Here is a 26,784-nt window from a genome sequence, read left to right on the forward strand (position 1 = left end):
GCCCAAATCGGCCACCACACTGGCCAAAAAAAGTAGCCCACGACTGCAACTCAGATACCGGCCCATTGCCCGCCTTACCAACCTGGTCCTGTTCATTAAAGTACAATAACATTTCACCTTAGTATATCAGACTATATCAGGGCTTTGAGAAGTATTTTTTTGAAGTGACAGTTTTAAAATATGAATTTAGAAATATTACTTCTCCCCCCACACGGACCACAATGCCAATAGTGAACTAAGAGGCAAGTCAGTTATGTGCACTCTTAAGGGTGCCCTAGATACCTATCACTTATGAACAACATTATAGTTTATTAAATCAAACATAGGAGAAGGTTTTGTACAGCACACATCCTGAAGTCATATATTTTAAGATCCTCTTATATGTGATAATGAAGAAATAGGAGATAACGTGAAATAAATCAATTGCCTAGGATCACACAGTTTGGTAAAGCAGGGAGCTGGGATTAATCCTAGGTTTTCTGGTTTTACATTGTGCAATTCAGCCACTAGATGTGTATACTTTGTTTCGCCAATACCCACCTTACTGCCTCCTCCCCCACCGGACTACCACCCTAGTGGCATCAATGCAGCCCTCGTTTAAATCACAGACCAAACTTTGTGGCCCTCGAGAAAATGTTTGCTAGTACCCAAGGTCTAGTGCATTTTGGGAACTGCAGCCCTGCCCTCCACAACGTTTCAGGCATCTCCTGTGTTCCCCGATACTTAAGGACGTCGACGCACCCATTTGCTGAGCTTACCACTGCCAAGTCTTGTTGGTCACCAGTTCAGCAACTGACTTCTTCAATCGACGCTGCATCTAGAGAGAACTCCATACAACTTTCATCCGACGTCAGCAGTGACACGTTAGTTGATATTTTGCACCCTGTTCTCCCGCAGCACTGTGTAAGCAGTAAAAGCAGCTCTCCCGCAGCTCCCGTTCAGCACCAGGGACAGCGAGGACAACTCTGCACCCAGGCTCTATGGGCCAGGTAAAATTGAATAGACTGTCATGGCTTGGTCCTGGTACCCGTATCACTCTTACCCACCTTGGGTTCCACGCAACCCGACCTGCAATTGACCAATTGTCACTATTGCTTTTTCCCATTGACCGCAATGCAAAAGTTCTGCGATATTGAATTGCTGTGATTTATGTTTTCCTATAAAATCCATACCTCAGATTTCTTTTGAGTAGTGTCAGTTACTTATCGTACATTTTGGAACTCTGAATAGCTCAACACGTGTTCCTCTAGTAAAGCCGGACTGCTCTTTGCCACTCTACCAGGACTGAGCTAAGGATTTATTATTGTGAATCTAAGGATCATCTTTGGGGTTTGTGAGGGTATTGTATGGAGAAGCCTAAACAGCTTTACCACATAATACCCTACCTTCTTACAGTCTGCCTCCAGGGGATTTAGTGCAGAGTCGTGGCACCATGCATGGTGTGAGATGTGTGAGGTGAGAGTACCTCACCAGCAGATAGAAATAGCCGTACAGACATGGCTGGAATGTTCAATCTAATTCAATTCTCCTGTAGGGGGGAAATGAAATGTATCTGTGTGTGCTTATCTTTATCATGTTCACAAGTGAGTTAAGTGACTGTCTGTTTGAGCCAGCAGGCTATTACGTTTATATGTATTTGTGTATGAAGTGAATAAAAATCAGGGCACGAAGAAGCATTTTAAAGCACAGTTTTCCAGCCAAATTGGTTTCAAAATGTAGGATCTGCTTGCGGTTCTCGAGAAGAGTGGATGAAATTATTTAAAACTTATAGATCTGACACACGACTAGCAGCATTATTCCTCTAGAGCAGGAAACGTATTGATGCAGCGTTGAAAACTATAATTTACTCATTAAAAATGTTTTGAGGTAGTATGTGTGCAATCTTATTATGGTTTTGTGCTACAAAAGTTGAAACTACACATATCTTATTTCCTTTGTACATAAAATAACACAGTACTGTTTCCATTGGCAGTGGTTGCACATAAATACTGAGGGACAAATATAAATTAAAATAAAAAACAAGAATAAATAAAATTTAAAGAAACTTAATTTACAGCAAAAACAGAAAAGCCTGAGTTTGAAAATATTTATCAATACATGTACATATGTGACTTTATCTAGTATAATGTTATATCTCCAGATTATTTTCCATATGTGGATCATGTTAAAATCCAATGTGTGGTAATGTATCTACATATAAATTTTCCTTCCACTGCAGAGGGGAAAAAAAGTTAACCAAACTCCCCAAACCCCCACTTTATGACTCATCATACTCCTCTTCCAAAATACCCCATACCTCCACTCTCTGACTCATCCCAAACCTCTGTTACTACGATGAACTCCCAAATAACTTTTTCCAAACTCCTACCTCCTCTATCCATCCTTTATCCTATTCACCCAGCTAACAGACTCACATGTCTACCATTCCCAACACTCACAGTAATAATGTATATTTCTCTTTAATAATCCACCTTTGGGTTCTGGAGAAGAGTGCTACTCGCTAAAAAGTGCTTCAATGCATCGTCAGGGGTTGTATGCACTATATAAATACATTTACAATGAAAGCAGGGGTGTAACAAAACATTAGGGCAGGGCTTTAAGTGGACCGGATCCGAGTTTTAAACCCAGCAGTAATTGAAAATGGACATTGAAACGGGTCCCTATCGGGCACTATATTTATTTCCCTAACTGTAATGGTAAAAACACTGATCGCTTTCTAAACAATGAATGGTACAAACGTTTACGTAATCCATGTCAGTGATTTACTTCCTGTTATATTTCACAACATTTATTTAAGCTTGCATTTCAGAACAGATTATGATCTATTTCCAGGATGTTGCGTTTCTGTATTTTGTTTCGTGTAGCACATTACTCTTGTGTGGTGCATACTTTCAACTGAGTTGCCTCCAGGTGTTTATGAGGGGCTACGACTCAGAACTCAGGAGTGGCGGCTGAAAACAATGCGAGGTTTCCCTGTGCTAGTCAATATTAACTATTTACAACAAAATCTTTGTTACTGGTTTATCTTCCACAGATATCAACCATTGATAAAGCCAACAGGTCTGGCTGGTTTCAGGTTGTATATCAGTGTTTGTGCTGTACATCTTGTTTCAATAAAAGAAAGCCCAGAGAGGAACCAAAATACCTGTCGGGTGGCACACTGTGGAAATCACAGAAATGTAGCTTACATGTTTAAGCCACACCATTTCTTACATAGGCCACGCCCCTCTTAGAGGCACTTGTTTTTTTGATCCCACTTAAAGCACTGCATTGGGGGGACAACAAAGTATGATGAAGGTGTCCCCAATACCTTCCTTCATGAGTGCTTATACATCCAAGCTATCCCACAGATTAGGCGATCCCTCAGGCGCTAGATTCAGACAACAAAGCTAATCTGCATGTGCAACATTAGTTGTAGGGTCACACCTCACATGGAGCCTTGATGCAGCTTCACTCACTGCTTAGGGATGTCCTTTATCCCTTCTTTTTTTCCCTCTTCTAAAACAGTTTGACCCTCCTCCAGTGCTCTACGTGTAATGCTCATTCCTTAGTGCCTTTGTACCTGCAGAGGGATAGCATGAACAATGGTGGATGCAGCTACACCCACTAGCAAAGGGTGTATTTTTAGGTCTCGCCTACACATCGCGCATGCACTGCATAGGAGAAAGACCTTTAGCCATCAATGCGCCTTTTAAGCCAAAAACGTGCACGCGTTGCATTGCTTTTAATGGCAACGCGTGCACGTCTGGCAATTTCCTAGCGGGAGTGAGCTTTGACACCATATGTTTGTAATTAACTTGCAAACATATGGTGCCCCTGCTCATTCGCGGAAGGGAAACAGGCGCAGGCCCCCTCCTGTCTCCCCTCCCCCTGCTGCCTCCTCTTTTAGCACGAGGCTCGCGCGCGCGTTTGTTTTTCTTGTTACAACAGCAGTGTAAGAAACGCTTTGTGTGCTCTCCCTCCCACATCCCTCAGCTTTCGAAAATGCTGACGTATTGTACAAGGGGGAATTTCAGTTTTTATTCTCATTACGTGAACTAACTCTGGTTTTACCCGTGGTAAAGTGTTACTCTAAGGTTCACACAAACAGTAATTGATTTCCACACAAAAGCACTATAAAAATATGCATGTGTGACACATGAACAACATGAAAACTTGGCAGCTATGACCAATTGTTATGTGCTGTACTTTACGTTCAACCTGTTCACTCAGGGGAAGCTCCGTGATGCAGCGAGGCCAGCCCTACACCTCTTCATCCCACTTGCAAGGACTTAGCTATTAATGATGCATCAGGTGCAGTGGCACCAGGACCCAGGGGTGTGTGGGGCACTCTGTGCTGTTTCACTATATTCACCACCTAAATGGGAACCTCGCAGGCTGACTAGTACATTGTACTGTAATCACATTTACATAGCGTTTACTTTCCCTGATGAGGCGTTAAAGCGCTTTATCGCGAGTAACATGCTCTTCCAGAAAGAACATTAGTGGTCAATCCAATGGACATTGTTTACTGAGATTAGGATTGTGCTCTCATGGAACCCATACCATGCATTTAGTCCAGGTTCTTTGTGGTAGAATTAATTAATTTGAGTGAGGTGTGGTAATTAATTGGCTATATGAGTTCATGTAAATGACTGGTAGCATGAATAGATACGCTAGAGGACATGAGGTACTGTTGGGTTGCGGGCAGATGGTTTCAATGAAGGAGAAATTGTGATCTATGAAATGAGATGCCAACAATTAGCAATAATACAATAAGACTAGGGCAGACGGGCATGAAACTTAGAGTAGACTGTACTCAGAGAAAGGAGATATACAGATGCTAGAGGGTAAGGAGAGGGTCCTTTGAAAAAAAGCAATGGCATAGCCAATAGGTCTCGCCTTTGGGACCTTATAAGTGTTTAGCTATGTAACAGTTGATGTTGTTGCACCAAGGATATTGTGCTGGATAACTAAACACTTATAAGGTCCCAAAGGCGAGACCTATTGGCTATGCCAATGCTTGTTTCTATTTATTTGAAGAACTTCTAAAGAAGTGATTCCCCGAGTGGTCATGGCACGGATAAAGAGAAACAACAGGCATGTGATTTAAGCTTTGAATAGCCATGTCTTGAGGAGGTTTCTGGATATAGATAGATTAGTCTCTCGCCAGAAAGTTAACAGAAGTTGGTTCTAAAGAGTGGCTGCCTGAAAGGCAAAGGATCTGCAGCTTTGGTGGATATTCCTGATTTGAGGGATCTGCAGGAAAGGGGCTGATGAGCAGCATAGGGCTCTGAATGCCTTATACCAAGACAGCATATGGTTGATCAAATCCAGGCAAAAAGAATGAATAGCTTGTACTCAAAAACTGGAGCTTTTAAAAATAATATGCTTGTCTACTGGAAGCCAAAATAAAGATGTCGAGTGCATAGAGTTATATGTAGGGTTGGCTTTAGCGCTGGTGGCACCTAGTACGACACTCTTTTGTGGCGCCACCCATTGGCCTCCTTCTTAACGGATTCCCTCACTACCACCCTCCAATGGTGCCACTCATGTCTCCAAAGCCCCTTTTACATACATTCATTTATTTTATAGCGCTACTCATAGGGTGTCAGAGGACTTGGCATGAGACACACATTACACAGAGACTATGATTCTTGTGTGTATAAATCAGTCTATAGGAAATGTTTCATAAGACAATAAGGATTACAAGGTGTAGGAATCACATGTAATCCATAATAGTAGGTCGTATATTTTAAGAGTGTTTGGTTTGGAGAAGCACAAAAAGATTTAAAACGTACCAGAGTGGTTAGAGTTATCTTTACTAATAAGAATGTATTTGTACCCAAACAAATCTTTGGAAAAAAAACATAACTTTTTAGCCTATACCATGCAGTTTGCATGCAGTACTTTGATGACAGTTGTTAGGTCACTGTGCTATATTAGGACTGTAACTTTTGAGCTGCAAGTAACAAAAAGATCTCTGTGACAAAAGCAGTAACCAACTGAGCTATCCAAATAAAATACAGTTCTATGATCTGTATGGTACACTTTCTGTGCAGCAGGTATAGTAACCCTTTGCACTGCTTTATGATGAGTCAAGCTGCCACTAGACAAAATTCCATCTCTCTCTTGCAGGAACAATATTTAGCAAAGTTATCTTGACATTTTTATTGTTGCCTGAAAACTGCTTGACACACAAGAAACTCTGCAGCAGGTACTTTTAAACCGATAAGTTATTTATAACCACAACTGTGCATGTCAGGGTAATCAAAGTAGTAGGAGTGCAGCACAGCTGAGAATTAGTTGGACTTTGTGAAGCAAATAGGATTGCAAGTTTAGAAAAAGAGAAGTGGCCCAATCCCAATGAGCTTGTAGCAGATACTTTATTAATGTGAGGGTAAAGGTAAGATTCTTATCAAAGACAATTCCCAAATTTGTTTCTGATTGAACTGGTGTCGGATACTGACCTAACATGTCTGGCTACCAGTCAGCAGTCAGTAGCTCCACCAAGAATCAAAACGTCAGATTTCTTTAAGTTTTAAACAATTTATAGCCATCCAATTTGCAACTGAATTTGGAAGAAATTTGTCCATGTGATGTTACTTTTACCACCCAGTCTCAGAACATTTTGAGTGCCATCCACATAACACATGTAACATATCTGGAAATCTTGGATCAAATTTGTCAGCAGAGACATATAGGGCCTCATTTTGATGTCGGAAGTCAGAGTGTATACCAGCCGGGTAAATTGACTCTGTTCCGAAGGGGCTCAAGGAGCCTATCAACCATTTGAAAACCGCTCATAATCCTTAACAGATGGAGTTTCCGCCATTGGGATTATGATAAAGGTTTCGGACAGCCTTTCCATGTCGGCCTTTCTGATGTAGAAAGGCTGTCGGAAAGTGACTTTGTGGGCCCCTAGCAGGGGCCCTTCTCTCCTGGCCCTCCAGTTGTGGCCCTGGGGGACACCTAATGTGCCCCCCTTCATATTCCTGCACCATGTGGCAGACACCGGTGCCACACGGTGCAGGTATGGGCAAGAACTTCCATTGTACAATGGGAGCTTGGGTTGTGGGCAGTTTCGGACCGCTGCACAAGCTCCCATTGTAAATGGAAGTTTGCGACCGCACTGGAGGTCGGTCAGTTCCACATCCGCAGCGATGTCGGTTGGAGGCAACTCTGACCGACATCGTTATAAGGCTCATGATGATTTAAAGTGCAGGGATCAAAGAATTTTCTTGTTGCACTCCACACAATACTATTTTGGTAATAGGCCTTAATGGGGAAATATGACTGGTTGGCTCCACCTCCCAGAATGAAGCACAACCACTCCAGTGCAACTCTGCCAATCCCAAAACTCGCCAGCGTGGTTAACAGTGTCAAATGGAGTGCAGAGGTCTGCTTGGTCCGAGATCTTGGTAGACTGTGATGAGGGCAATTTCTGTGATGCAAGATGAATGGAAGCCAGGTTAACTGGGAGAACTGTTAGAGATGAATTGAGATAGTTGCTTGTTTACAGACTTCTAGGCCACCTTGGCACAGAGTGCAAGAAGGGAAATATGGTGGTAGCTGCCTGTGTATTGGAGGTTTTTCTTAATACCTGGACTATACATGCATGTTTCAAATCTTCCATCAGCTTACTGGAACTATAGGATTAATTTATTATCTGAAATAGAACAGCATTCAATCAATCAATTAATGACATTTATACTACGCTCGGATCCTTCGGAAGAAGTGTACCGGCGCTACAGCAGAGACTGATAAACAAATCCAGTTGTCGTCAAAAAGCCAGGTTTTAAATTCTTTCCTAAAGCAGTGCTCAGACTCGGTCATGCAAAGTTTGATTGGAAGCGTGTTCCAATGTTTCACCTTCAATAGTGAGAAGGATCTTCCACCCTGATGGACTTTAACAAAACTGCTAATGCGCATAAGTCACAGGTGATTCAAACTCAAAGATCTCCCCTTCTGGTACAGACCAAGACTATTTCTCCAAAAGCGCGGGCTTTTGCCTGCGAGGGCTCTGAATGCCAAGGTCAGACCCCTGAACTTGATTCTTTTTGCCACAGGGGGCTAGTGTAGCTGCCTCAGATGCGATTAGATATAATGGTGAAATGGGACTCGCCGGATCAGCATAGCAGCTGCATCCTAGATAATCTGAATCCTATGAATCAGGAAAGCTGGGAGACCCAGATAAAGGCTGTTTGCATAATCCAGACGTGATGTCACAAGAGCGTGGATTACAGTTTCCGTGTCTCCACCTGGAGTAAGCGTAGCAGCTTCCTGATTGATCTTAGCTTCAGGAAGCAGAACGAAGAGATCTGTCTGATCTGTGAGTCAAAGAAAAGATCAGAGTCAATCAGTATCCATAAACATTTGGCCAATGAGGCTGGTACCGGGGGTGGATTCAACTCGACTGACCCCCAGAGGATCGCACGGGGGGCCTTCTGGTAAAGAACATAACCTCAGTTTTATCAGTATTTAGTTTTTAAAAATTTGAATCCATCCACTTGATGGCACCTTGTGGCCAATATTTAAATATGAGGAAGGCCGCCTCTGAGTGTTCTTGGAACATAAACAGCAGTTGTGTATCGTCTGTGTAGGGGACTACCTTCTCACCCCAGTATTCAGCACGGATGGCCTGGGGAAGGGGCAGGTAGAGATTAAAGAACAGTGAGCTGTATGCAGAGCCCTGAGGCACCCCACAGACCAAGGGTTTGGAAGAGGAGAAAGGGTGGAGACAAACCCGCTGGAAGTGCTCTTCCAGTTAAGATCAGATATAGGACAGAACAGTTCCCTGAAAGTCAAGCAAGCTTAGCCTGTATGACAAAGTGTACCACTGTGTCAAATGCTGCCAACAAGTCCAACAATACTGGCATATCTGAGAATCCACTGTCCACAGTTTCCCTTACGGACTCTGACACTTCCAATAAGGCAGTCTCTGTGCTGTACGCAACATCGAAGCCCAATTGAGTGTCATGCAGAAGAATGTTTGCCTCAATGAATGATGAAAGTTGGTGATTAACCAACTTCTCCAGGACGTTTGCAGGAGCTGGCAATAGTATTGGAGTCTGGGAATAATAGATATACTATTCCCACTCCAGTTTATGCAACAGTAGGTAAAGTATAGGACTCCAGAGGGGTTAGGTTTACTATTCGCTCGCCAAAAAGTGCAACAGTAGGCAAAGTATTAGATTAACTATTACCACTCCAAACAACGCAACAGTAGAGAAAGTGTTAGACTGTGGAGGACTTAAATTTACTATCCTACTCCAGTTAGGGCATCAGTAGGGAAAGTGTTGGACTTTAGAGGGGTTAAATTTACTATTCCCACTCCAGTCTAAGAAACAGTAGGAAAAGCATTAGACTTTGGAGGAGTTACATTTACCATTCCTACTTCAGTCAGCGCAACGTTAGTGAAACTGTTGGATTTCGGAGGGTTTACATTTGTTAATCCCACTCTAAACAGCGCAACAGTAGGGAAAGTGCTAGACATAGGAGGGGATAGATTTACTATTCCCACTATAGTCTAAGCAACAGTAGGGAAAGGATTAGATTTTGGAGGGGTTAAATTTACTCTTCCCACTCCAGTCAGCATAACATTAGGGAAAGTGGTGGACTTCAGGGGTTACATTTACTATTCCCACTCCATACAGCACAAAGGTAGGTAAAGTGTTGAATTTCAAAGGGGTTATATTCATTATCCCCCCTCAAAACAGTGCAATAGTATGTGAAAGTGTTGGACTTCGGAGGGGTAAAATGTACTATTTGCACTACAGTCTAAGCCGCAGTAAGGAAGGTACTTCACTTCAAACACATTACATATTTGAATAATCCTAATAATTTAGAGAAACTGATAGACTCTTAATATAAAAATTATTAATTAACATTAAAAATATAAATATAATTATTTTAAAAAGTAAGAAACAATTAAACAATTTACATAATAAATAATCAAATAAATAATTGATCAATCAAAAATAATGTTATTTTCCTAATAATTATTTAATATTTTAAAAAATAATTTAAAATATGATTTACTATTTTTTTTAATTATTAAAATAATTATTTATTACAAAACGTCCCACCCTATGCCCCTACAAACCTTGCATCCCACACCTAAAATAATGCTCAAATAAATAAGTATAGCAAAATTTACATAATTGATAATCAATCAAATCAATAATAAAAAAATATCATTCATTGTTAATTATTTACTACTTAATTAACTTCCCACCATACACCCCTAGAAACCCAGCAGCCTAAACCTAACATATAAATAAAATATATAAGTATCACACACTTTACATAATTAATATTCAATTATATCATTCATTGTTAATTTGTTAATTAACTCCCCATCTTAAATCCCTACAAACCTAGAAACCCACACCTAAAGAATAACTAAATTAAATCAGTATTACATAATTTACATAATTAATATAAATCACATTAATTAAATATCAATTAATTAATAATAAATTATTACTTAACTTCCCACCCTATCCCTCTGCAAACCCAACAACCCACTAGGACACTAGAAATGACTATTAATAATTTTTTTAATATCTTTATTAACAGTTTTGTTACATTTAACTTGCAGTATACATTTAAATTATTATTAACAATTCAATCAAAAATCTAAATCACATAAAATTATAAACTATATTTAAAAAAATTAATAACAATTATTCACACAATAGTAATACATAAAATCAATCTATATTACTGAAAACAATATTAAAAACAACAATATTCTTAAAAAGTATAATACTTACCGTAAAAATTGATATTCTTGACGACTACACAATACATTTGGATCACAATACTTTATTTCTGATATCTCTGTGTCCCAATATTTACAACTCGATATTTTGTCCAATCAATCAATCATGGATTTGTGAAGCGCACTACTCACCCGTGAGGGTCTCAAGGCGCTGGTAGGGCAGGGGGGATTCGAGCAGCTCCATTTCATCCGAAGAGCCAGGTCTTGAGGCTCTTCCTGAATGCTTGCAGTGTGGGTGTTCGTATGCTGCTGAGCTGGTTCCAGGTCTTGGCCACGTTGTAGGAGAAGGCTCTTCCTCCCGTTCTGGCTCTGCAGATGCATGGGATTTCTGCCAGGGCAAGGTCAGCATAGGGGAGGTTTCTCTTGGGAGTGTAGAAGTAGATTCTTTAGTTGAGGTATTGGGGTCTGGTGTTGTGGAGGGATTTGTAGGCCTGAGTGAGCCGCTTGAAGGTCTCTCTCTTTTTGATGGAGAGCCAGTGGAGGTCTCGTAGGTTCTGGGTGATGTGGTCTTGTCGTGGGATGCAGAGGACAAGCAACGTTCTGGATGGTCTGGAGTTTGAGGAGTAGCGATTTGCTGATTCTGGCGTAGAGGGAGTTCTCGTAGTCCAGTCTGCTGGTTATGAGTGAGTGGGTGACGGTCTTTCTGGATTTGGGGTATCCATTTGAAGGTCTTGCAGAGAATGCAGAGGGTATTGAAGCATGTGGAAGATACGGTATTGGCCTGTCGGTTCATGGTGAGGGAGGAGTCGAGTATGATGCCGAGGCTGATTTCGTGGTACGTGGGTGTGGGAGGGTTGCCAAGGGCAGTGGGCCACTAGGTGTTGTTCCATGCAGAGGGGGTGGATCCAAGGACGAGGACTTCTGTTTTCTCCGAGTTGACCTTCAGGCAGCTGCAGCTCTTTCAGAATGCGACATCTTTGATTCCTTACTGGAAAGTGTCTGGTGATGTTGGGTTCCTTGGTGAGGGAGAGGATGAGCTGAACACATATATATGTGTATATGTGTAGATATATATACACATATACACACACACTACGGTGCCGATTCCAATCCTGGAAAAAACGGGTACGAACCGTCGGTCGGAGGGTTTTCTCCGTCCGACTCGTACCCGGTTGTAACACCTTACAAATATGCAAGTACGATTCGCACGGAAATTCTATTTCCGTACGAATCGTACAAAACACCGACCGACGAAAATAAACATACAAATGTGATCCGGGAAAGCGCCGACGTGACGTCCGGACGCATGCAGCCTGCGTTACACGAAACAGGAAGTACGATTCGTACCCACAGCAGTCCGGACGGCAATATTTTTACGGCACACAAAAAGTGCCGGGAAAGCAAAGTACGCCGCGAAACGACCAGATTAGGGGGCCCGGTGTGCGCCGTACCCCCCCCCAGCCCCCGTAAGTACGTGCCGAACCCCCCCCCAGCCCCCGTAAGTACGCACCGAACCCCCCCCAGCCCCCGTAAGTATGCGCCGAACCCCCCCAGCCCCCATAAGTACGCGCCGAACCCCCCCAGCCCCTGTAAGTACGCGCCGAACCCCCCCAGCCCCCGTAAGTACGCGCCGAACCACCCCCCAGCCCCCGTAAGTACGCGCCGAACCCCCCCCAGCCCCCTTAAGTACGCGCCGAACCCCCTCCAGCCCCCGTAAGTACACGCCGAACCCCCCCCAGCCCCCATAAGTACGTGCCGAACCCCCACCCGTGTATGGACACCAGTGTACGTATGCACCGTACCCCCACCCGTGTACGTACGGACCGTACCCCCACCATGTATGCACACCAGTGTACTTACGCACCGTACCCCCACCCGTGTATGGACACCAGTGTACGTACGCAACCTACCCCCACCCGTGTATGGACACCAGTGTACGTACGGACCGTACCCCCACCCGTGTACGTACGGACCGTACCCCCACCCATGTATGGACACCAGTGTACGTACGCACCGTACCCCCACCCGTGTATGGACACCAGTGTACGTACGGACCGTACCCCCACCCGTGTACGTACGGACCGTACCCCCACCCGTGTATGGACACCAGTGTACGTACGCACCGTACCCCCACCCGTGTATGGACACCAGTGTACGTACGCACCGTACCCCCACCCGTGTATGTACGGCGCAAACCGCCAGCGCCACGCGCTGGGGGTTCGCGCCGTACATACACGGGTGGGGGTACGGTGCGTACGTACACTGGTGTCCATACACGTGTGGGGGTACGGTCCGTAAGTACACGGGTGGGGGTACGGTCCGTACGTACACTGGTGTCCATACACGGGTGGGGGTACGGTGCGTACGTACACTGGTGTACATACACGGGTGGGGGTTCGGCGCGTACGTACGGGGGCTGGGCGGGGTTCGGCGCGTACTTACAGGGGCTGGGGGTGTTCGCAGCAGCACTTCTTCGCATCACGCCATTGAAATCAACAAGCGTTTGCGACACCATTGGACCCCTATGCACCCAGCTCCTCTGGGATAGGTAACACGGGTACCTTGGTACTCTCAAGGGTGTTGGCCTTAGAACCTTCTATGTTTCAAAGGGTTTGCTTGAAGTCCTCTCCTAAGTGTCCTTAATCTTTAAAATTGCAACCGCGACTTTCCCATTGAGTTGTATGGAGCTTGCGGCTGTGTTCTCACACTGCACCCGTCCTCCGTGGGTCCCCCGTGTCACTACCTTGGGTGGTTCCTTGGGGTCACAGCGATTCTACATGCTCTAGGCACTGTGTCTAGTCAAGTCGTGGTTGTTATACCACTTTCTTAGTATATGGTTTGGTCTCCCCCTGGGGCCCACTGTGTATTGTGTTATTTACTGTCGTTTGAGTGCTTTAATATTGTGTGCCTTGTTCTCTAATCTCATAAAGAGGTTAGTAGAGAGTGTTTAGTAATAAATACATATATTTTATATATATAATCCTTGTGTGGTTCTCCTTTCATTTGGTCATTCAGAAGGTTATAATCTGGTAAACCAAGCTGCATTACATTCCTTCGAGACGTAGCCTGAAGGCTGCTCTCCATAGCTACTACTAGGATAGCTTTCAATAAAGGTTGTCTTTAACCTAATCATCAATAAGGGTCGTTTGGACTGGTGTAAGGTGCCCACTTTAACTAGTGGACACCATATACCAGGCCAACTTCTCACACTGGGAAACTCTATCCCTTATACACACGCTATATATATATATATATATTCACATGACATAATAATGTGTCAAAAATATCATCCCATTGGGTGTACATTTTGTATGATTAAGGCCATATTTAACCACACAATGGGTCCTTTCATAAACATAATTTTGGTTGTAAACTTAAGTTTCTGTAAAGAAAAAAATACAGGCTTTTCATGGCATGTTTTTCTTTTGCCTGAATATTCCCGATAGGTCCCAATTTCACTATTCTAACCTGGGTGAAGTTCAGAAAGAATGTTAAATGCGGCCTAGTACCGAGACACTTGTCTTAGGGACACTGCCCTTGATCCCACCTAAGTTCAAGCCCATGTTCTTATCGCAAATGTCATGGTTCATTGGATGCCCCTGACAGGTGCGTTTTGATGCTGTAGTTCCCAAATTCCTGTTGGTCGACCATGGAATAAAAGTGCCTCAGCAGTTACTTACTTTCTAGACTATTTCCTTGTTATTGTATATGAACAGAATGTTGGCTGGTGATTTTAAAATTTAGAGAGATTGCATGAAATTGTTCACATGGAAACAGTTTGACAAGAAATTGAATGCAACTAGTCTATATTTGTGTAAATCATAATTAAAATAGAGTTTTCAATGGCAACCAGAATTGTCTCTTGTTAATGATATTATAAGGTTACCTGTTAACTAGAAATGATCCTCAACTTCATAAATGTATGTTTTTTAAAACTATAACTGCAAATGTGCTTATTTACAATGTGTAGCATTTGGATGCTACATGGGATAAGGTGTATGTTGAATTCATGCTGTAGGATTTCACCTGAACGCACTTTGTTTATACTTAACCTAGTGTAGGTTTGGTTTCTCTCACCGTGTACCTGAGGGTGCTGCTTCTCTAGTGTGCCTCATTTCTTGTAAGAAACAGTAACCCAAGCAAGGTCAAGTTATGGACTGTGTCATACTGAAAGCTTGAGTTACCTATTGTTTCCAGGTTGCTAAGTATACACCACTTAGGTGCCGATTCCGATCCTGTAAAACCCGGGTATGAATGGTCGTACGGAGCGTTTTCTCTGTACGACTCGTACCCGGGAATTGCACCTTACAAACCAGCAAGTACGATTCGTACAGAAATACCATTTCCGTACGAATCATAAAAAACACAGTACGACTAAAAAATACATACAATTCTGATCCTGGACAGCGCGTACGCGACGTCTGCACGGAGTCAGGCAGCGTTTTACGGACCAGCAAGTACGATTCGTACCTACAGCACTCCGCGCGGCTATATTTTTACGGGAGCCAAAAAGTGCCGGAAAAGCTAAGTACGCTGCGATGCACGACGAAAAGGGGGCCCGGTACGCGACGTACATGCCATCACCCACATCGTACGTGTCATCATGTACGGTGCGTACCCCAACATTGCATATGTACGATGCGTACATATGCGCTGTTGGGGTACGCACAGTACATAGGCCAACAGTGCGTATGTACGGTATGTATGTCCGCACCGTACCCCCCACCCCCCGTATGTCCGCACCCTACCCCCACCCCCATATGTCTGCACCGTACCCCCCACCCCCGTATGTACGGACCGTACCCCCACCCGTATATGTCCGCACCGTACCCCAGGCGTACCCCAATCCTTGCGTATGTACGGTCCGTACATACAGGGGTGGGGGGTACGGTCTGTACATACAAGGGGTTGGGGGTACGGACGTACGTGGGAGGGGGGAGGCTGGGGGGCCATACGACTCGTACCCCGGCACAAGTGTACTCAGGGTAGGGGTCGTACAAAGTTCGCTCCGTACGGGGCCTTTTCAATGCGCTTGTGTTTTCGGACGGGCGGTACGGATCGTACTTGCGCGCTCGGACTTCAGTTTTATGATTTATATGTAAAACTGTCCGGGGACGTCTCGTAGACTTTTCCCGAAGCGACTCGTATGTATTTTTCACGTACGAATCGTACTTCGCCATTTGTACGGGACTAGTACGAATCATACATAAAAAAATACAGATACGAGTCGTACGGTAATTTTTTTTAACGGATCGGAATCGGCACCTTAATGTTGGTAGAACATATCTATGCAGTCGTGAGACAAACTGTAATGGACTACAGGGTTTTGATGCTGGCTTTATGACAATTTAAAAGGAGTGTAAATCAACACCAATGTGTGCTGAAGTGTCTAGCTTTTTTACCCACTGAACTCTATAGTTATCTTATAAGGGTCCCTGTTTTCCGTTTTTAATGATTTTTACTGATAAATGCAGACAGAAAGCCATTTTTTCTTGTCTGTATTTATTTTTAAATGTGGATAAAAACGGAAATTGGGTGTTTTTTGAGTGATTCTAAATACACTTTTCCATGACTGCCAGGCCAATAACTGTGTGGATTGAGAGGTAGGGGGGTTAAAAAAGAAAAGAATTTTAGTAAAGAGGCTTAAACAGTAGTAGATATGCACAAGGCTGATACCGAAATGTGCATATTTTCATATAGGTGTGGGTGTTCATATCATTAAAACCTGGCAGGCATTCAAGCATGACTGTATATTTATGGGTTATATAAATGTGGAAATATACCAATTTCAGCTTTATTTTTTTCACAAAACCCATAATAAATATGGATGAATACAGATAAAGTTAACAAAAAATAAATATGGATAAATACAGACGGAAATAGCAAAAAAATAAATACCATAAAACCGGGAGCCCTACTTATAATTTAATATCTTCTTTAATGTGGGCCCTGTTTGTTCTCCAGAAATTTTACAACTCGCAGTGAAAGAGTAATATAACAGATGGATTTACATGTCTTTCTAATTCCCTTCGATTAGGATTACATTTAACTTTCACATAATCCCCTATAAAAAGGTCGTACAGAGTAGACATGTTGGGGTACCTGCATATTAAAAATTAGAAAGCTTCTATTTTCTTTGTGGTTATTTTGCTCCCTCTTTAGGAAAATGAAATGGCTTTGCTTTGTCCCACTCACAGAACGTATTCATTATGACTAATGTGCTTTACTTTGGACATGTCCCTGGTTTTGGGTTAAACGCCTCCTTTTAATGTTGACATCTATGGGAAATAAAGAAGTCCTGATGCTACGCAGAATATATTGAAATCAATCAGTAGATTTATAGAGTGCTTTTTGTCACCAGTGAGGGTATTCAAGCGCTAGCAGGATCCAGTTGAAATCATTAATTTTAGTAAAGGGGGGAATTCCACAAATTATGGAAACTTTGGTGCCGATCACAATCCGGCAAAAAATTCCCCCGTGCGACTCGTATCGGGTCTTTTTACCGTACGAATCGTACAAGTGCCGTACGAACTGGCAATCACGATTCGCATGGTAAAAAGTCCATACGAACCGCACTGGGAATATTTCCCCACACGTCCTCGGGTCGGAAAATGTGTCCGACACGTCCTCGGACGATTTACCTTACAAACGTGAAAAGCCAAGTCCGACCGAGGAATCACGATCCATCCCGTGCGTCCGAGCGTACAACCGTATGGAAAAAACACCGTCCGCACCGAACACCTATAGCAACCATGGAGACATGTGCCCGCATACGCGCCCAACACTCCCCCCAGCCCCCGTACGTCCGACACGTACCCCCCGTGTATGTATACCCCCACCCGTCTAGGTACACCCCAGTACGTTCCAGTCGTACCCCCACCCCAGTACGTGTCGTACCACCGTCAATGTACACCCCCCCACCCCAGTACGTGTCGTACCACCGTCAATGTACACCCCCCACCCCTGTACGTGTCGTACCCCCCGTGTACCCACACCCCAGTACGTTCCAGTCGTACCCCCACCCCAGTACGTGTCGTACCCCCCGTGTACCCACACCCCAGTACGTTCCAGTCGTACCCCCACCCCTGGACGTGTCGTACCACCGTGAACCTACACCCCAGTACGTTCCAGTCGTACCCCCACCCCAGTACGTGTCGTACCACCGTCAATGTACACCCCCCCACCCCAGTACGTGTCGTACCACCGTCAATGTACACCCCCCACCCCTGGACGTGTCGTACCCCCCGTGTACCCACACCCCAGTACGTTCCAGTCGTACCCCCACCCCTGGACGTGTCGTACCACCGTCAATGTACACCCCCCCACCCCAGTACGTGTCGTACCCCCCGTGTACCCACACCCCAGTACGTTCCAGTCGTACCCCCACCCCTGGACGTGTCGTACCACCGTGAACCTACACCCCAGTACGTTCCAGTCGTACCCCCACCCCAGTACGTGTCGTACCACCGTCAATGTACACCCCCCCACCCCAGTACGTGTCGTACCACCGTCAATGTACACCCCCCACCCCTGGACGTGTCGTACCCCCCGTGTACCTACACCCCAGTACGTTCCAGTCGTACCCCCACCCCAGTACGTGTCGTACCACCGTCAATGTACACCCCCCCACCCCAGTACGTGTCGTACCACCGTCAATGTACACCCCCCACCCCTGTACGTGTCGTACCCCCCGTGTACCCACACCCCAGTACGTTCCAGTCGTACCCCCACCCCAGTACGTGTCGTACCCCCCGTGTACCCACACCCCAGTACGTTCCAGTCGTACCCCCACCCCTGGACGTGTCGTACCACCGTGAACCTACACCCCAGTACGTTCCAGTCGTACCCCCACCCCAGTACGTGTCGTACCACCGTCAATGTACACCCCCCCACCCCAGTACGTGTCGTACCACCGTCAATGTACACCCCCCACCCCTGGACGTGTCGTACCCCCCGTGTACCCACACCCCAGTACGTTCCAGTCGTACCCCCACCCCTGGACGTGTCGTACCACCGTCAATGTACACCCCCCCACCCCAGTACGTGTCGTACCCCCCGTGTACCCACACCCCAGTACGTTCCAGTCGTACCCCCACCCCTGGACGTGTCGTACCACCGTGAACCTACACCCCAGTACGTTCGAGTCGTACCCCCACCCCAGGACGTGTCGTACCACCGTCAATGTACACCCCCCCACCCCAGTACGTGTCGTACCACCGTCAATGTACACCCCCCACCCCTGGACGTGTCGTACCACCGTGAACCTACACCCCAGTACGTTCGAGTCGTACCCCCACCCCAGGACGTGTCGTACCACCGTCAATGTACACCCCCCCACCCCAGTACATGTCGTACCACCCTCAATGTACACCCCCCACCCCTGTACGTGTCGTAACCCCGTGTACCCACACCCCAGTACGTTCCAGTCGTACCCCCACCCCAGGACGTGTCGTACCACCGTCAATGTACACCCCCCACCCCTGTACGTGTCGTACCCCCCGTGTACCCACACCCCAGTACGTTCCAGTCGTACCCCCACCCCTGGACGTTCCTGGCGCACCCCCAACACAACCTCCTAAGTACGGAGCGCACCCCATGCCCCAACATCACAACCGCATGTACGAGTCTTACAAAGCCACACACAAGGACAAAATCGTACAACCAAATGGCCCATGTACACACCGTACACACGCTCAAAACGCACGTACACAACCAGGACAAAATAAAACAACACAAGAATACACCAGTCGAAAGGCACACAGCCACTAAACATGGCCAACAACCACTTAAATAACACAATCACTGACCTGCAACTGCCAAAAACAAACAGAGGCCCAATACACCACCACTCCTTATAACACACCCACCCAAAATTAAAAAACTGCCACACCCACCCATGGACCAATAAAAAGGGCCCACACACACAAACCATGAGCCTTTCCAACAGACTCACTGCTGCCAGACACCACAGAACCAGACTACAAGCTACACCACACCTTACACTTGCACACCTTCAAACGACCACCCTCACAAACACCCTCTCATCACATTCACACACACACACAACCATCCACACCCCCCCCCCAACATCCACACCCCCCCCCACACCCACACCATCCCCACCCACACCCCTCACCATGCCCACTACCAAGAATCCAAAGTTCAGTCACCGAGAGTTGGAGGTCCTTGTTGATCAAATCCTCAGAGTCGAGCCACAGATCTTTGGAACATTGGTCAGAAGCACCAGCCAGGCAGCCAAAACAGCCATGTGGCAGACCATCGTCGATGCTGTGAATGCTGTTGCGGACACCAGGAGGACCAAGCAGGATTGCCAGAACAGGTGGTACGATCTGCGGAGGAGGGTCAGAGCCAAGAGGCAGGAGGAACACGACCAGGCCAACGCCACCGGAGGAGGGCCCTCCCGCAGAGCCGTACAGTACCATCCCTGGGAGGAGAGGGTGATGGCCATACTGCCGGTGGAGGCAGTTGAAGGAGTAGAAGGACTCCGAGACCCGGGTGAGTACACAAACAACGCACCTCACATGGGGGGAACTGCAACCACAACCAAAATTAATAACAGGCACGCAACCACCACAAGCCATCGCATTACTCAACCACACTCCATGAGCAGGCACATGCCACTGCTGCCACCATGCCCCATGCACCCAACTGGACAATGTCAAGTCACAGGCCACAGAAGACAACAACACATGACACGGTAACCCGGATGGCGGGAGGCTGGGCACCAAGAATCACATAGTGCGACTCCAAAGCAGACAACAATGCCCTCTGCCCATATGGCCTAGGTCACAGCCAGACAAACACTGTGTCCCAACACAGGAATGACTTGCCAGCAAATGGCGGACGCCTTGCATCAACACATGGGGGTGAAGGCACTGTTTTGCACATGCCAGCAGCTAATGAACAGCCAACAGTGTGAAAGAGTGGCAGCACACACCACCACAGCAGCAGCGCACAGACACACAGCAGACAAAATGGGTGCCTGGAGATCAGAAACAAACTCACATCAACAGGCCAAGGGCCACTCAAAGATCTGCTAACAGTGTGTGCCCAGGAAGCTGGGCCAAGGTGACAGAGGGTGACACACGGAGGGAGGGAGAGGGGGACACAGAGGGAGGGAGAGGGGGACAGAGAGGGAGGGAGAGGGGGACTGAGAGGGAGGGAGACGGACAGAGGGAGGAGGCTGACACACGGAGGGAGGGAGAGGGGGACACAGAGGGTGGGAGAGGGGGACAGGGAGGGAGGGAGAGGGGGACTGAGAGGGAGGGAGACGGACAGAGGGAGGAGGCTGACACACGGAGGGAGGGAGAGGGGGACACAGAGGGAGGGAGAGGGGGACAGAGAGGGAGGGAGAGGGGGACTGAGAGGGAGGGAGACGGACAGAGGGAGGAGGCTGACACACGGAGGGAGGGAGAGGGGGACACAGAGGGTGGGAGAGGGGGACAGAGAGGGAGGGAGAGGGGGACTGAGAGGGAGGGAGACGGACAGAGGGAGGAGGCTGACACACAGAGGGAGGGAGAGGGGGACAGAGAGGGAGGGAGAGGGGGACAGAGAGGGAGGGAGAGGGGGACTGAGAGGGAGGGAGACGGACAGAGGGAGGAGGCTGACACACGGAGGGAGGGAGAGGGGGACACAGAGGGTGGGAGAGGGGGACAGAGAGGGAGGGAGAGGGGGACTGAGAGGGAGGGAGACGGACAGAGGGAGGAGGCTGACACACAGAGGGAGGGAGAGGGGGACAGAGAGGGAGGGAGAGGGGGACAGAGAGAGAGGGAGACACAGGAAGATGGACAGAGGGAGGAGGCTGACACACAGAGGGTGGGAGAGGGGGACAGGGAGGGAGGGAGAGGGGGACTGAGAGGGAGGGAGACGGACAGAGGGAGGAGGCTGACACACGGAGGGAGGGAGAGGGGGACACAGAGGGAGGGAGAGGGGGACAGAGAGGGAGGGAGAGGGGGACTGAGAGGGAGGGAGACGGACAGAGGGAGGAGGCTGACACACGGAGGGAGGGAGAGGGGGACACAGAGGGTGGGAGAGGGGGACAGAGAGGGAGGGAGAGGGGGACTGAGAGGGAGGGAGACGGACAGAGGGAGGAGGCTGACACACAGAGGGAGGGAGAGGGGGACAGAGAGGGAGGGAGAGGGGGACAGAGAGAGAGGGAGACACAGGAAGATGGACAGAGGGAGGAGGCTGACACACAGAGGGAGGGAGAGGGGGACAGAGAGGGAGGGAGAGGGGGACAGAGAAGGAGGGAGACACAGGGAGAGCAAATCAGTCCTTTGGTGTGTGGGAATGTCTGCTCGTCAGCAGGTGGACTGCGTGCATGTAGACAAGGGTGGCCAGTGCCAGAACCCCCCCTCTTCATCATGGCAAAACGCAGGGCCATGTTACAACCTGTACACGAGCACAAGGACAGCCACCTGCATCATATGAGTGTGTGGATCCACTCCATGTGCACATGTACAGTGCTACAAGGAAGGCGCAAATGCATAGCTCGGCACACATGCACACTCCACTGCTGACTGCAGTCACACTTGACGCAGCAAGTAAGACTGTGCCACACATAGTTAAAGGGGCCAAATTGGTGCCCAAGGGACACACACATGCACAAGTGCACTGTGAGTGGAATGCAAGACAGATCCTAATTCCAAGAGGAAATGTGCCAACTTTGTAACGGATGAAACATGGATGTTGCATGGATCAAAATTAACATTGTCTCTCTCACACACAGGTCAACGTCGTGCTGCACCCCCCAACACTGGGGGGGAACACTCACAGGACCCGGATCTGCAGGAGACCGATCCCACCGGCAGCGACCACTCTCACCACTCTGCGGACGACCCCGACCGACCTGGCCCCTCTGGTGTCCAACCACCTGCAGCACCTGCGTCAGGTACAACCGTGCCAACCACCACCCCCACTCCTGCCACATCCCAGGAGACACCCAGGATCCCTGCCCCAACACCACAATGCAGCCAGGCTCGCCAGGAGGGACACGGTGTCCCGGGCACCCAGGAGGAGGCAGGCGACAACGCCAATGCCACCCCTCAGGGGTCCCGGAGACCCCATGTGCCCACAAGTGCAGGCCAGACGCAAGTGGGCAGGGGTGGTGGGAGTGGAGAACGGCGGAGGCGCGAGCCTGACCAGTTGGCTGGGGATCCGGTATTTTCCCATGTCCGTAACATCCTGGACTCATACCGGCAGGACACCACGGGCATGGCCCAGGTTGTGTCCGTCCTCGAGGGGATCAAGGTCCAGCAGGCCCAGCAACATGCGGAGCTAATAGCCTGTCTACAGCTACACCAACGGAGGATGGAGGACAGACAGGCTCAGCAAGTGACGGCGTCCCAGGGGATTCACGCTGAACTCCGTCGGATGGCCGACACCATGGCCGACCCTCCCTGTGCCAGAAGGCGGAGAACATCACCACCCACAGGGAGGGATCATGAGGAGGAGGAGGAAACATCCGACGGAGCATCCCAGACGTCGTCACGGCCTGCTGCTGAGGTTCCCCGCAGGAAGCCGGGTCGTCCACGGAAAGGACCGTGAGGGTGGCTGCTACATCACCATCTCCCAGGACACCTGGCCTGGCACCTGGCCCACTGGAGCAACAGCATCACAGCATCAAGAGACATTCTCTGCCACATGGCCCTGCTGGTCACTGGCTGACCAATGTTGACAAAGACTGTGGCATGGACTCTGAGGATTTCCAATGGCAAGGACACCAACTCCCCTACTGAACTTTGGATTCCCTAATCCCGGAAAGGCCCTCACTTGGCCCCCCCCCCCCAATAATAAATCACACTATTAAGAGTAGATGCCTGCTGGTAGCATTATTACCTAACATGTGTCTTGTACAGTCTAAACATGCCTGAGTCATCTGTTCACTTCAACCATCCACACCCTGGGGCCTGAGTCTGGCACAGGACACATGGGTCACAGTTTTCTAGGCAAGACAGACATGGAGCACCATACACACCCGTGATGGTCAGAACCAGCTGAGGGGGTGGCCGAACAACCGTGCTGACAGACACATTGAGTACAGCAACAGTCATGCGCAGAGGTCAGGGATCCTGGCCCGTGTCCTGGGGGGCACCCAGGTACGTGTAGACAGGTGGCAGAACCATGTCCTGCAAGCTTGAGTCCGGTGGATGCAGAGAATGGGGTCATGGACAACGTTGGATGCATGGGGATGGCACATGTCACAATACCCACACAGTCATGGACATCATGCCCATTACACAGTCTCAGCACACACACACAGCTTGCATCTTGCCACTCGACACATTGACACATAGCCACAATCAGGGAATACCATGCCAGACATGCAGGATGCACCGTGCCAACACACCAGCATTGACTGAGAAGAGGCACCTTGGAGGCATAGGGACACCTTTAATAGTCATGTGTTTGGGATTGCAGAGGCAACTTGAAGTACACATGAACACATCATGTGGAGTAACATGTGGCTCCAACACTGGCACCCCCCTTCTGCAGCACAAATGCGTGATAGCCATGGAACTGGCACACAAGTGTCGGATAACAGCTAAATACCCACAGCTGCTCACGGAGAGACTGCCATACACCATACATCCGCTGATGTGGAAGTCCCACGCCATGTCAAGACAATGTTAACCGTATGTGTCCGAGGGCAGTGTCACACACATTGATGCCTTCATCACAATCCACTATCCCATCACTGATGACTGACAACCAGGCAGCCCATCTATTCAGGTGTACCCAGCTGCATGTCGTGTCCCATGGGGATGCCACATGTCTGCAGAGGACCCAAACCCCGACCGGGGCAGTGTGCACACATCGTGAACAACTGCCACACCCAATACACCCCAGATGCATCCCTTACCCCATGGAGACTTCCAAACGTGTCCGTGCCTGTAACGCTGAGTCAGCCCACGATGCCATGTCCATGAGGAATAGCAGTGCCACAACAATGCAACCAGCAAACGGCATGCGCAGGTACCTGGGGAAGAGAGACACACAAGAAGTCAGCCACAAGAAGCACAGCCACTTGCATGTGCATTTACTCGACACATGTATGTATGACAACATGCTAGGTCACAATTATGCCTGGGGAAATACTACCATCACTGCCACCATCACTCCAGTGACACACCCACACACACCTCTGACCCACGTGCCATACATGCAGGTGGAGACACACATCACAACGCATGCCACACGGGGACCAATGCGTGCACACTCAGACCCTGGTACTCACCACTAAGCAAAGAAGTCGCGTATGAGCCGAGTCCGGATGTCCTCTTGCGGCTCCACATCCTCCACATCACTAGCCCCATTGCCAAGCCCTTCGTCCTCCACGGGTGGATGGTCCTCGTCATCTTGATCCAGGATGAGTGGCACAGCTCTCTCAACTGCCATGTTGTGCAGCATGCAGCAGACCATGAAGATTTTGCAGACCTTCGCAGGGGCATATGGGAGCGCGCCGCCGGTCTTGTGGAGGCACCTGAATCGGCTCTTCAGCATGCCAAACGTCCTCTCTATCACTCGCCTTGTCCGGCCATGGGCGGTGTTGTAGCGGAGCTGGGCCGGCGTGATGGGGTTGCGGAGAGGTGTCAGCAGCCAAGGCATGTTGGGATAGCCAGCGTCCCCTAAATGGAAAGCACATGGATATCGTTAGAACTGGCGAAGCGGTAGTGCTGCTCGGCCAAACAGAATACAGGACAGACAGACTGTACCCACCAACAACACATGCCCGTTCGTTGCGCAGCTGCATCATCATATCAGGCATCCCGCTACGCCTCATGATGTAGGCATCGTGTGCTGATCCTGGAAAACGAGCACAGACATGCGAAATCACCATGTTGGACAGACACACCACAAGGGCATTGATGGAGTGGTAGTGCTTTCGATTGCGGTACGCCACCTCCCGTGCGTGTGGTGGTACCAAACCTACATGTGTCCCATCTATGGACCCAATGACATGGGGCATCCCTCCCAGGGCATAGAAACCACGCTTGACCTCAGTCATCTGTTCAGGGGTTGGGAACTTGATGAAGTCATCCAGGTGAATCAACATGGCCTCCAAGAAATCATGCAGCACACCGCTGAACATGCTCTGGGACATGCCACCAACATGAGCTATGGTATATTGGAAGGTACCCGTGGCAAGGAAATGTAGGGCAGCCATTACCTTCAGCTGGGGTGTCAGTGCCGTAGGATACCTGTGCTGCGGTTGCAGGTGTGGTGCCAGTCTCGCCGTCAGCTCCAGAATCAACGGTTGGGTGAAGCGGTAGAGCCGGATCGTGTCATTCTCCTGCATGGTGGCCAAGTCTGGAATTCTTCGGGCAACAGGAGGCGCTCTGCAGTAATTTGGAAGTGACAAGGAAGAGTGAGTGCACTACGAGAACAACTCATGTCTACTGAGCACATGTAAATCTGGCAATACACACATGCCACATAGGGAGTCAGGCATGTGCTACATGCCCAGGACACGTATGGATGCAAGGTGACACTCCTTCCAAGACCCAGCTACACACGGTGATTGAGAACCTCCCCATGCCACGCCATGAAAATAGCTGTGTCCCAGTGCAAGTGCACTGCCCGACGCAAGACAGGAGTGACATACACCCACACATCAGCAGAAGTGTGATGCTGATTGCAGAGACTGGCAGCGGAACACTTGAGCCACAGGTCACATGACATTACACTAGTCCAGCCCACACACCTTGCCATGAAGGTGCACATGTCATGACTCCCCACACATTCCTTGTGAGTTTGCTGACATGGCCTTGTCACGCTACTCCGTGTCCCTTGCATACATGTGCACCTCACATCCGGTAACACATGTGGCATGGTGTTGGGAACAGTGTGCAATGACAATCTACACACAGCCACATGTTGGTTGCTGCAACGGCTGCAGCTTTTGAGGGTGCTACAACATCAACCCGATGTAAATCCCGGACACATATATGGCATAGTCACATTGTGCACTGTGGGTAGTGATGAGTCATGTGTCATGACCCCTGTACCGGGCATCATGGGACACTTCCGTGTGTTGGTGTCCGTGCCATGCCAGTGAC

The sequence above is a fragment of the Triturus cristatus genome, chromosome 4_1, assembly GCF_964204655.1.
Source record: "Triturus cristatus chromosome 4_1, aTriCri1.1, whole genome shotgun sequence".
NCBI classification, from domain to species: Eukaryota; Metazoa; Chordata; class Amphibia; order Caudata; family Salamandridae; genus Triturus; species Triturus cristatus.